The sequence below is a fragment of the Cottoperca gobio genome, chromosome 11 (assembly GCF_900634415.1).
Source record: "Cottoperca gobio chromosome 11, fCotGob3.1, whole genome shotgun sequence".
Taxonomy (NCBI): domain Eukaryota; kingdom Metazoa; phylum Chordata; class Actinopteri; order Perciformes; family Bovichtidae; genus Cottoperca; species Cottoperca gobio.
In genome coordinates, this window is record NC_041365.1 from 17466009 (window position 1) to 17475645 (window position 9637).

Sequence of the window (9637 nt, forward strand, 5' to 3'; positions counted from 1 at the left end):
CCTACGCACAAGGGCACGAAAAGTAATCTTATTCTTCAAAACCAGCACAACAGCAAAAGAGAAGCTCAGAGAAATGCAGGAGCAGATGAATCGTCCAGTCATGAAGCTTATTCAGGAGGTGGACACACGCTGGAACAGCACCTTCCTCATGCTACAACGCCTTTTCAAAGAGAGACAGTCAGTGGGGGCAGCTCTTGCGACGCTGAGAACAGACGTGAGACCTCTGTCCCTTGAGGACTATGAAACAGCCGCTGCATGCCTGCAATTGCTTGGCCCCTTTTACCAGGCAACAGTAGAACTGTCCGAAGAGTGTCAGGGTCAAAGGTTACCCCGATGACAAATGTTAATGTTATACTTGTATGACACAATGAGAAAAATAAGCCACAACACAGCTAAACTACTGTGACAGAACTTAGTGTCAGTGGTGCTGTTACGGCCACGGCCAATGACGTATGCCTTAGTTATCTATGGGGGTTATGTGGATGCCTGCACCTTGTTTCTCTATTGTATATATTAATTACCTCTCCTCCCACCTGATGAACACCGTGTTGAGATTGGAGCGTACCTGTTCCGGTCCACCATTCCGAGGCCCACTGCAGAGACCGGAAGCTACAATTGCCCAGCCAGCTCGACAGTCGGGGCTGCTGGTGTTGTCAGCCTACACATATGCATTTCTGTTTGGTCCGAGACTGTCACGCTCTTATAGAGTATATTGAAGGTTGCATATTGTGTTTCGTGTTCCGTGCAAGCTGTCCGCGTTGTTTAGGTGAGACAGTTTGATCGTCAGCCTGTAAAACAAGCTGTTTAGAGTTAATTGTTAAGCACGCTAGGTGCTCCGGTGCCTTTTTGTTTGTATTTTGTATTAATCCAGTTTTCACCTCGAGCTTTGTTTTAGAATTGTTTAGGTTGGGGTTTATTTTTGTTAGTTGGCTTTGACGCCTCGTTGCTCTTATGTTAAGAGCCCTCCCTGTGTTTATTTTGTTTCCTCGAAAAGCAATTGATTGCCAATTGGTCCAGTTATATTAATAAATATATCTTATTTAACCATAACCATCTGGTTGTATGTTACTCCCTTTTCCCTTGCCGAGCCAGGTCGTACCAGATGCAAAACAAGTTTGACACTATGGAGAACCAAACAGCATTGACCCTTTCAACACTGCTGGATCCTAGATTCAAAACAATTAGATTCTACAATCAAGTACAGGCACAGGCATCAGTAAAACGACTGACAGCACAATGCTCACAATTGATAAGAAACACACCTACAGAAGAACAGCCCTCCACAGCAGCTCCACCAGCACATGTTGACAATCCATCATTCACAGGTAATGTTATAAATAGATATAATGCAGGACAATATAATTACAAGTAAATAAGGATACAAATTAAAACCGTTTAGTACTGTTGATTACTGTCATGTTTGTCTTTCAGGTATTAACCTTTGGGAAACTGGACAGGGATGCTTCTGAAGCAAGGAATGCTACAGTAATGGTACATGACTGATCCACCGCTGGAAAGATCAGAAGACCCACTGGCTGAACCATCAAAATGTGTACCCTCATCTGTTCAAACTAGCGAAACATTTTTTATGCTCGCCAGCATCATCTGTTCCTTCTGAGCGAGTATTTTCCAAATGTGGAGAAGTTGTGAGCAAAAAAATAAACCGGCTCAATCCAAAACCTGTTATATAATGTACCTCCAATAAAAATCTTGTGAGTGTTCCCCATCCCACATAATCACCCCCTGCCAGATTTACATAAGCACACTCAACCTATGCCATATTTTCCCAGCACTCCTCAATAACACAATACACAAATTCATCTTTATTTGTAAATACAACATGATATTCAGTCTTAGAGTGTACGCATCAAATAACTTTCAAGGCAAATCTGTTGTATCCTTGCACTTTGCCAGTAGAGGTCACTGTAACTGAAGATTCGAGTAATGAACCCATTTTTGAAGTAATTGGCTGAAGTTTTGATGCAGTCTTTGTAGATCAGTCCAACGCTTTTGATAGTGTTCATCGTAATATTTAGTTAACAAAGCTTTTTACCAATAGTTTTTATCATTTTAGCTACAATGGATTTAAAGCATATCTTTCTGGTAGGGTTCAGACTGTCACAAATGGTTTCAAATCAAGTCCCTAAAGGGTTGATAAAGGTGTCCCACAAGGATCAACATTAGAGCCCCTGCTGTTTACTGCTTGGATGACCACCAGACCTCTATTATTAATTTAAAGCTTGTATAAAACTCCAGAAAGACAAAATATAAACATTGTACAAGAGCAGTTCTTTGATGTTCCTTCTATGATCCATACTTATAATATAAATATTATGGATGCAGTGCAGCATCATAACTACATCTGGCTTTGGTTAGATAACAGAGCATCCTACAAAATTAATATTGCTCAAAAACAATACATTCAAATTGGATTCATGTGCCAGAACAAAGCTTGTTTATTTTCATTTTATTTTATTTTATATTTATTTACACAGTGTCATTTAATTCTTAAGACTACTGTACTGACCACTATAAGACAGGAGGCATCAGCACACCTGCAGTACAATGATATCTACATTGTTGACATGTTTAGGTGAGCTTTAAAAGTTTCTTACCTCTAAACAAAAAAATAAATAGAAAGTACTGAAAGTGATTCTTCTTTAAAGTTTTACATACTGACGTTTAAAAGAATATATTAATATACATGTATTAATAAAACAATATTTGGGACTGTGTTTATTAGTCCGTGTGTGTGGGATGACTTCTGTATTTTATTCAGTTAACTTGAACATGTATGTTTTGTCATTAGGTCTTTCTAGGCTGTCATAATTGGGAAATGGCAATCAGCTAGGCTATATGGTGTTTTGTGATTTTAGAGTTTATTAAACTGATTGGATTAAATCTGATGTTTGTTTTATTTTGAAAATGTGTCGATTTGGATTTAATCTGAATGATTTAGTTACGTTTTCAATATCTTTAAATATGCTCTTCTGAATATTTTAACAATAATGACTGAAATCAAACAAACAAATAGAAACATTTGTTTTGACAGTTCTTTTTAGTTAATGTTCAGTGTGCTTACTGCAATGCAAACTGTATTACACTCTTTTCACCGTTTACAAATGTTGCAATGCTTGATTTGTCCAAAAGATGGTGATGTCGAGTTTTAGAGAAATCTTGCAAATGTGGATTCTCTGATCCTAAAACATGGGAATGTGAATGATCCTGTATGACAGTTTAACAAAAAAAAAATTATTCATATGACTTAAAAATGGCATCTTGTCCCAGTATGCAGAAAAATTGGAACTGGAAAGTTTCAACAGTTAATTACTGGATTAAAACATTACGGAACATTGGGTTCAGAAGAGAAAACCTGCTGGTGGGAAATGAATATCTGTCTAAGGTGCTGAAACAATCCCATGTGACTTTTGCAACTGTTTTTGTTTTTTGTTTTACATGGAGTAATGTCTGTGTCTGGATTAAGACCTAAGTGGAAGCCAATCGATTAAAATTCAAAGTGATTATTTTATGGCATCACTCACTGGATATTTTCCCGTACAATCAATGTGTTGATATAATAATGAATATTAGTATTTATCCATGCAAAGGACAGTAAGCGAGCACACTTTGCCTATCCTCTGACACACATTGAATAAAGTCACTATTGTACAGTCTGATAATCTTCTGAAAATATTTCAACAGCCTTCTGTGCTGCCGGTTTGAATTCACAGTATTTACTGTAGTACATAACCAGATTTCTATATTCTCTTCCAAGTGGTGTGCACACACTCTCTACGTCTAAGATGCAGGAGCAAGAATTAAATAGAGGCACCCTTTTTCACAGGCAGGGTTAGGTTTTATATCAGCTACCAAAACAATAGAGATGATATGATAAGAAAAGACTTCACAACTCATCACTCCTCATCTTCACTATCATGCCACTTGTAAATGAGTAGAATTACTCATGTAACAAAGTGATGGAGCAGGTACCAGGTTTTCCATTTTGCAATGGAGATGTATGATGTGTGTTATTGAAGAGCAGCACATTACTTTCTTAAACTTTCTTAATGTTGTAGTTTCTCCAACTGCATCAGATAATTGTAGTAGAAAACACAAGTAGCCAAAGCTGAGCAATCACGGCCATGACGCGTGGAAACAGTCTCCAGCCCTGACGCACGGGGCAAAGACTGCTATCAAACAGTGACGTGCGGTGAGGTTCATGGTTGGGGAGGCATGTTCCCAATTGCTTGTTTCAAATCTTTTTCAATGCAGCATGATGTCAATTTTGTAATGTATGTTCCCAATAGATGATAAAGCAGGGTATGCTTTAGGGCGGGGCTAACTTGTGATTGACAAGTTACTACCACAGTGTTGTCTGATCTAAGTCCTCCCTGGGTTAACTTTAACCCTTTTACAGTGCGTTTTCACTTCATGAAAGTTAACTGTAACATTTTGGTCGGTGACTTCAGAGCGACTAAGTCCACTTCTTATGGTTACTGCAACGTGATCCCTTAACATACAACTATTAATTCAGTTTAAGGGATATTTTTTGGCTTAAACAAGAGCCGGATTTGGGCAGATTTGGGCTCCTTATGTGCTTCTGTTGTGACATTATGAACAAATTAACTTTCCCAGGGGACCACTGTTTCATAATCAGCCTATGCCGTTAGGTATATGGACTTTTAAAAAATGTATTTAAGGTCTAAATAAAAAGCTACTTTGGTTTTGTACTGTTAAACCTCCATATTAACAGAGCCCTGATATATGTGGGAACTTTTGAATGCACAGAACATTCTTGAACTGTGTGATGTGTATATTCCCAGACAAGAGATCCACTTTGCATCCCAGTCTCTAATTGAATCATTGGATACCATCATCATTATGGCCTTCACCACAATGCATTAAGTGGGAATGTACCACTCAATTTACACTTAGGTCATTCCAGATGAATTTCACTTTGCCTAAGAAGTGAACGTGACAAGTGACATGGTTCCTGCTGATGTGATGCAGATGTTTGACGATAATAGAATAATTTAGGCTGGAATTATTTTATAAATTATACGGTGATCATCACAATATTTATTCTGATGGAAAGCAGCTGCAGCACCTAGCTCTGAGCATTAGGACCATCGCATGACCTTATTGCTGTCATGACACAAAGCAAGGAAGCAGGAAGCTGGACAGACATTGCCGTGACAGTAAGTGATTAACCATGTACTTGAATGACTATAGTATAAAATATCTGCTTTGTCATGTTGAGTAATTTAAGAGACAACAGTTGCAGCAAAAACCTAATTTCTGACTCATCCAGTGAAAATAAAAAAAAGAAAGTCTCTCTTTGTACCATTGAATGCAGCTTTGAATTAGGTCAATCTTTAGGTGAAACCTGTTTCTAGGGATAATTAATTGGTGCGACATTCTTCCAAATCAGCTCTTGACAGATTACTTATTTAGTTCCAAATAACCTGAAAGCATCTTTTCTTTGGCACAAGCACACAAGCTCATGAAGTGCTACTATTAAATGGTCATATGCCCTTTACCCTCCCCTTATATCTGCAGCTTAGGGCCTGTTAAAATTTAGAACTGTAGAAATATCAAGAAGTACAGGGGAAATTCCATGTTAAATTATAAATAGGAAAGCAACGTTATCTCTGAATTCAGGTCCAGCTGAACAAGCAACACAATCAAATCAAACAGTGTTGAAAACAGGATAACAGTTCCGATAGATTAGCCACCACTTAATAATAATAATAATTAAAAAAATTGTAAAGCACCTTTCATGGCTAAATGCCCAAGGTGCTACATAGTAGAAGACAACAACAAAAACAAAAACACAAGGTTAAGAAATGGCTTTTTTTAAAGAAAGATTTTTAGGCCCTTCTTGAAGGAGTCGGTGGCCTGTGGAGCCCTCAGGTGGTTTGGAAGGGAATTCCACAGGTGAGGAGCGGCTGAACAGAAGGCTAAATCAGGGTTTTATTTGTGGAGCGGAAGTTGCGTGTGGAGATTTGTGTGCAGTCAGTTGGACGGTAACGTCATTAATAACCGCTAATTATGCTCAAGGATAAAGAAAACATCTGTACCAAATTGGCAACACATGTGCAGCATTTAGAAGCAAATAGAGAAAACACAAGTGCAAGTAGTACACGGCATCAGAAACTATTTTTAGGGGACACAACGGTTCCTCTCTGGGAACCATCACCTTATCGTGGTGGAGAGGTTTGTGTGTCTCTATGAACCTGAGAGCTGTGTTGTCTGGAGCCTAGTGCTCCTGGTAGGGTCTCCCAAGGCAAATTGGTCACAGGTGAGGAGCCAGACTAAGAATGGTTCAAAAACGACTTCATGAAAGAAAGGGAAAGGAAAGGAGAGACCCTGCCCGGAGGAAGCCCGGGGCCCCCGTCTGGAGCCACGCCCAGAGGGAGGGCCCGACAGCGAGCGCCTGGTGGCCGGGTTTGCCACGGAGCCCGGTCGGGCACTGCCTGAAGAAGCTACGTGGTGCCTCCCATCCATCCATCCTGTGGGCCCACCACTCAGGGGAAAAACCGCTGGGGTCGGGTGCGCTGTCACACACCCGTGTGGCAGTGATGTTCAGGGACCTCGACGGACCAGATCCGGGCAGCAGAGGCTGGCTCTGGGGACGTAGAACGTCACCTCTCTGTGGGGGAAGGAGCCGGAACTAGTGCGGGAGGTGGATCGCTACCAGTTGGATCTGGTGGGGCTTACCTCCACGCACAGTCTTGGCTCTGGAACCGTACTCCTGGATAGGGGTTGGACTCTATTCTTCTCCGGAGTTGCCCAAGCTGTGAGGCGTCGGGCCGGGGTGGGGATACTCACTAGCCCCCGGCTGAGCGCCGCTACGTTGGAGTTTATCCCGGTGGACGAGAGGGTCGCCTCCCTACGCCTTCGGGTTATGGGGGAAAAAACTCTGACTGTTGTTTGTGCCTATGCCCCAAACCGCAGTTCTGAGTATTTGGCCTTCTTGGAGACGCTGAATGGAGCCTTGCAGGGGGCTTCAGTAGGGGACTCCGTAGTCTTGCTGGGAGACTTCAACGCACACGTGGGAAACGATGGAGACACCTGGAGAGGCGTGATTGGGAGGAAGGGCCTCCCTGATCTAAACCCTGAACGGTCGTTTGTTGTTGGACTTCTGTGCTAGTCATGGAATGGCCATAACAAACACCATGTTTGAACATAAGGATGCTCATAAGTGCACGTGGTACCAGAGCACCCTAGGCCAAAGGTCAATGATCGATTTCGTAATCGTATCATCTGATCTGAGGCCGCATGTTTTGGACACTCGGGTGAAGAGAGGGGCGGAGCTGTCGACTGATCACCATCTGGTGGTGAGTTGGATCAAGGGGTGGGGGAAGACTCTGGACAGACCTGGTAAACCCAAACGGGTAGTGCGGGTGAACTGGGAACGTCTGGAGGAAGCCCCTGTCCTGGGGATCTTTAACTCACACCTCCGGCGGAGCTTTTCAGCCATCCCTGTGGAGGTTGGGGGCATTGAACCTGAGTGGGCGATGTTCAAAACCTCTATTGCTGAAGCTGCGGTGATGAGCTGTGGTCTCAAGGTCTTAGGTGCCTCAAGGGGCGGTAACCCTCGAACACCGTGGTGGACCCCGGTGGTCAGGGAAGCCGTTCGACTGAAGAAGGAGTCCTTCCGGGTTATGTTATCCGTGAGGACTCCGGAAACAGTTGCAGGGTATCGAAGGACTAGAAGGGCGGCAGCTTCTGCCGTGTCAGAGGCAAAGCAGCGGGTGTGGGAGAAGTTCGGAGAAGCTATGGAGAAGGACTTTCGGTCAGCACCAAGGTGCTTCTGGAAAACCATCCGGCACCTCAGGAGGGGGAAGCGAGGAACCATCCAAGCTGTGTACAGCAAGGGTGGGACCCTGCTGACTTCAACTGAGAAGGTTATCGGCCGCTGGAAGGAACACTTTGAGGAACTCCTGAATTCCGACTAACACTCCCTCTATGGTTGAGGCAGAGCTGGAAGCTGATGGGGGATCATCGTCAATTTCCCTGATGGAAGTCACTGAGGTAGTCAAACAACTCCACAGTGGCAAAGCCGCAGGGGTTGATGAGATCCCTCCAGAAATGCTGAAGGCTTTGGGTGTTGAGGGGCTGTCTTGGTTGACATGCCTCGTCAACATTGCTTGGAAGTCTGGGACAGTGCCTAGGGGTTGGCAGACCGGGGTGGTGGTTCCCCTATTTAAAAAGGGGGACCAGAGAGTGTGTGCCAACTACAGGGGTATCACACTTCTCAGCCTCCCTGGTAAAGTCTACTCCAAGGTACTGGAAAGGAGGGTTCGGCCGGTAGTCGAACCTCTGATTGAAGAGGAACAATGCGGATTCCGTCCTGGTCGTGGAACAACAGACCAACTCTTTACTCTTGCAAGGATCCTGGAGGGGGCCTGGGAGTACGCCCATGTGTTTTGTGGATCTGGAGAAGGCGTATGACCGGGTCCCCCGGGTGATACTGTGGGAGGTGCTGCGGGAGTATGGGGTGAGGGGGTCACTTTTGAGGGCCATCCAATCCCTGTACGCCCAAAGCGAGAGTTGTGTCCGGATACTCGGCAGTAAGTCGGACTCTTTTCCCGTGAATGTTGGCCTCCGCCAGGGCTGCGCTTTATCACCAATCCTGTTCGTGATTTTCATGGATAGGATATCGAGGCGTAGTCGTGGAGGAGAGGGGTTGCAGTTCGGTGACCTGAGGATCTCATCGCTGCTCTTTGCAGATGATGTGGTCCTTATGGCATCATCGGTCTGTGACCTTCAACAGTCACTGGATCGGTTCGCAGCCGAGTGTGCAGCGGTTGGGATGAGGATCAGCACCTCCAAATCTGAGGCCATGGCTCTCAGCAGGAAACCGGTGGATTGCCTACTCCGGGTAGGGAATGAGCCATTACCCCAAGTGAAGGAGTTCAAGTACCTCGGGGTCTTGTTCGCGAGTGAGGGGACAATGGAGCGAGAGATTGGCCGGAGAATCGGAGCAGCGGGGGCGGTAGTACAGTCACTTTACCGCACCATTGTGACGAAAAGAGAGCTGAGCCAGAAGGCAAAGGCAAATTGAGTTGCAAAAAACTGCAGCATTGTAAAATGACAAAGTAATAAAATAAATAAAAATATGATATAATGTTTGTTTAGTGGTAATAGCCTTCGACGGTTTAACAAGGGATAATACGTCTTGCAAATGAGCTCAGGCTATAAACAGCAGGATATGTATGATCTGTACTTCCACAATAAAACAACACATTGACATTGTATTTAAATGCACGTCCTCTCATGTTTGCATGTTTGTCATGCAGCTATGAGAGCTTGCAGACCGACTTTAACAGAAGATAATAGCCTTAGACAGAGATGTACTACATAAACAAACTAAACGCAGAGACAGCACTGTGTGCAAGTTGCAAGGAGAGAGAACAAGTCTGGAATTGGAAGCACATTCCTGAACATTTGTTTTCAACTGAAAATCTTCAAACTTTTTCTTTGTGACCATCAGAGAAGATAAACACATCTAATCAGGAGAAACTTGTTTCTGTGTGAATGAGGTGAATGAGGTCAACGATATTGCCTGAAATGACAGCTGAAGCCAGCAGAGAGGAGAACAGATTTAAAGTTTGACAGCAGCACCATGATG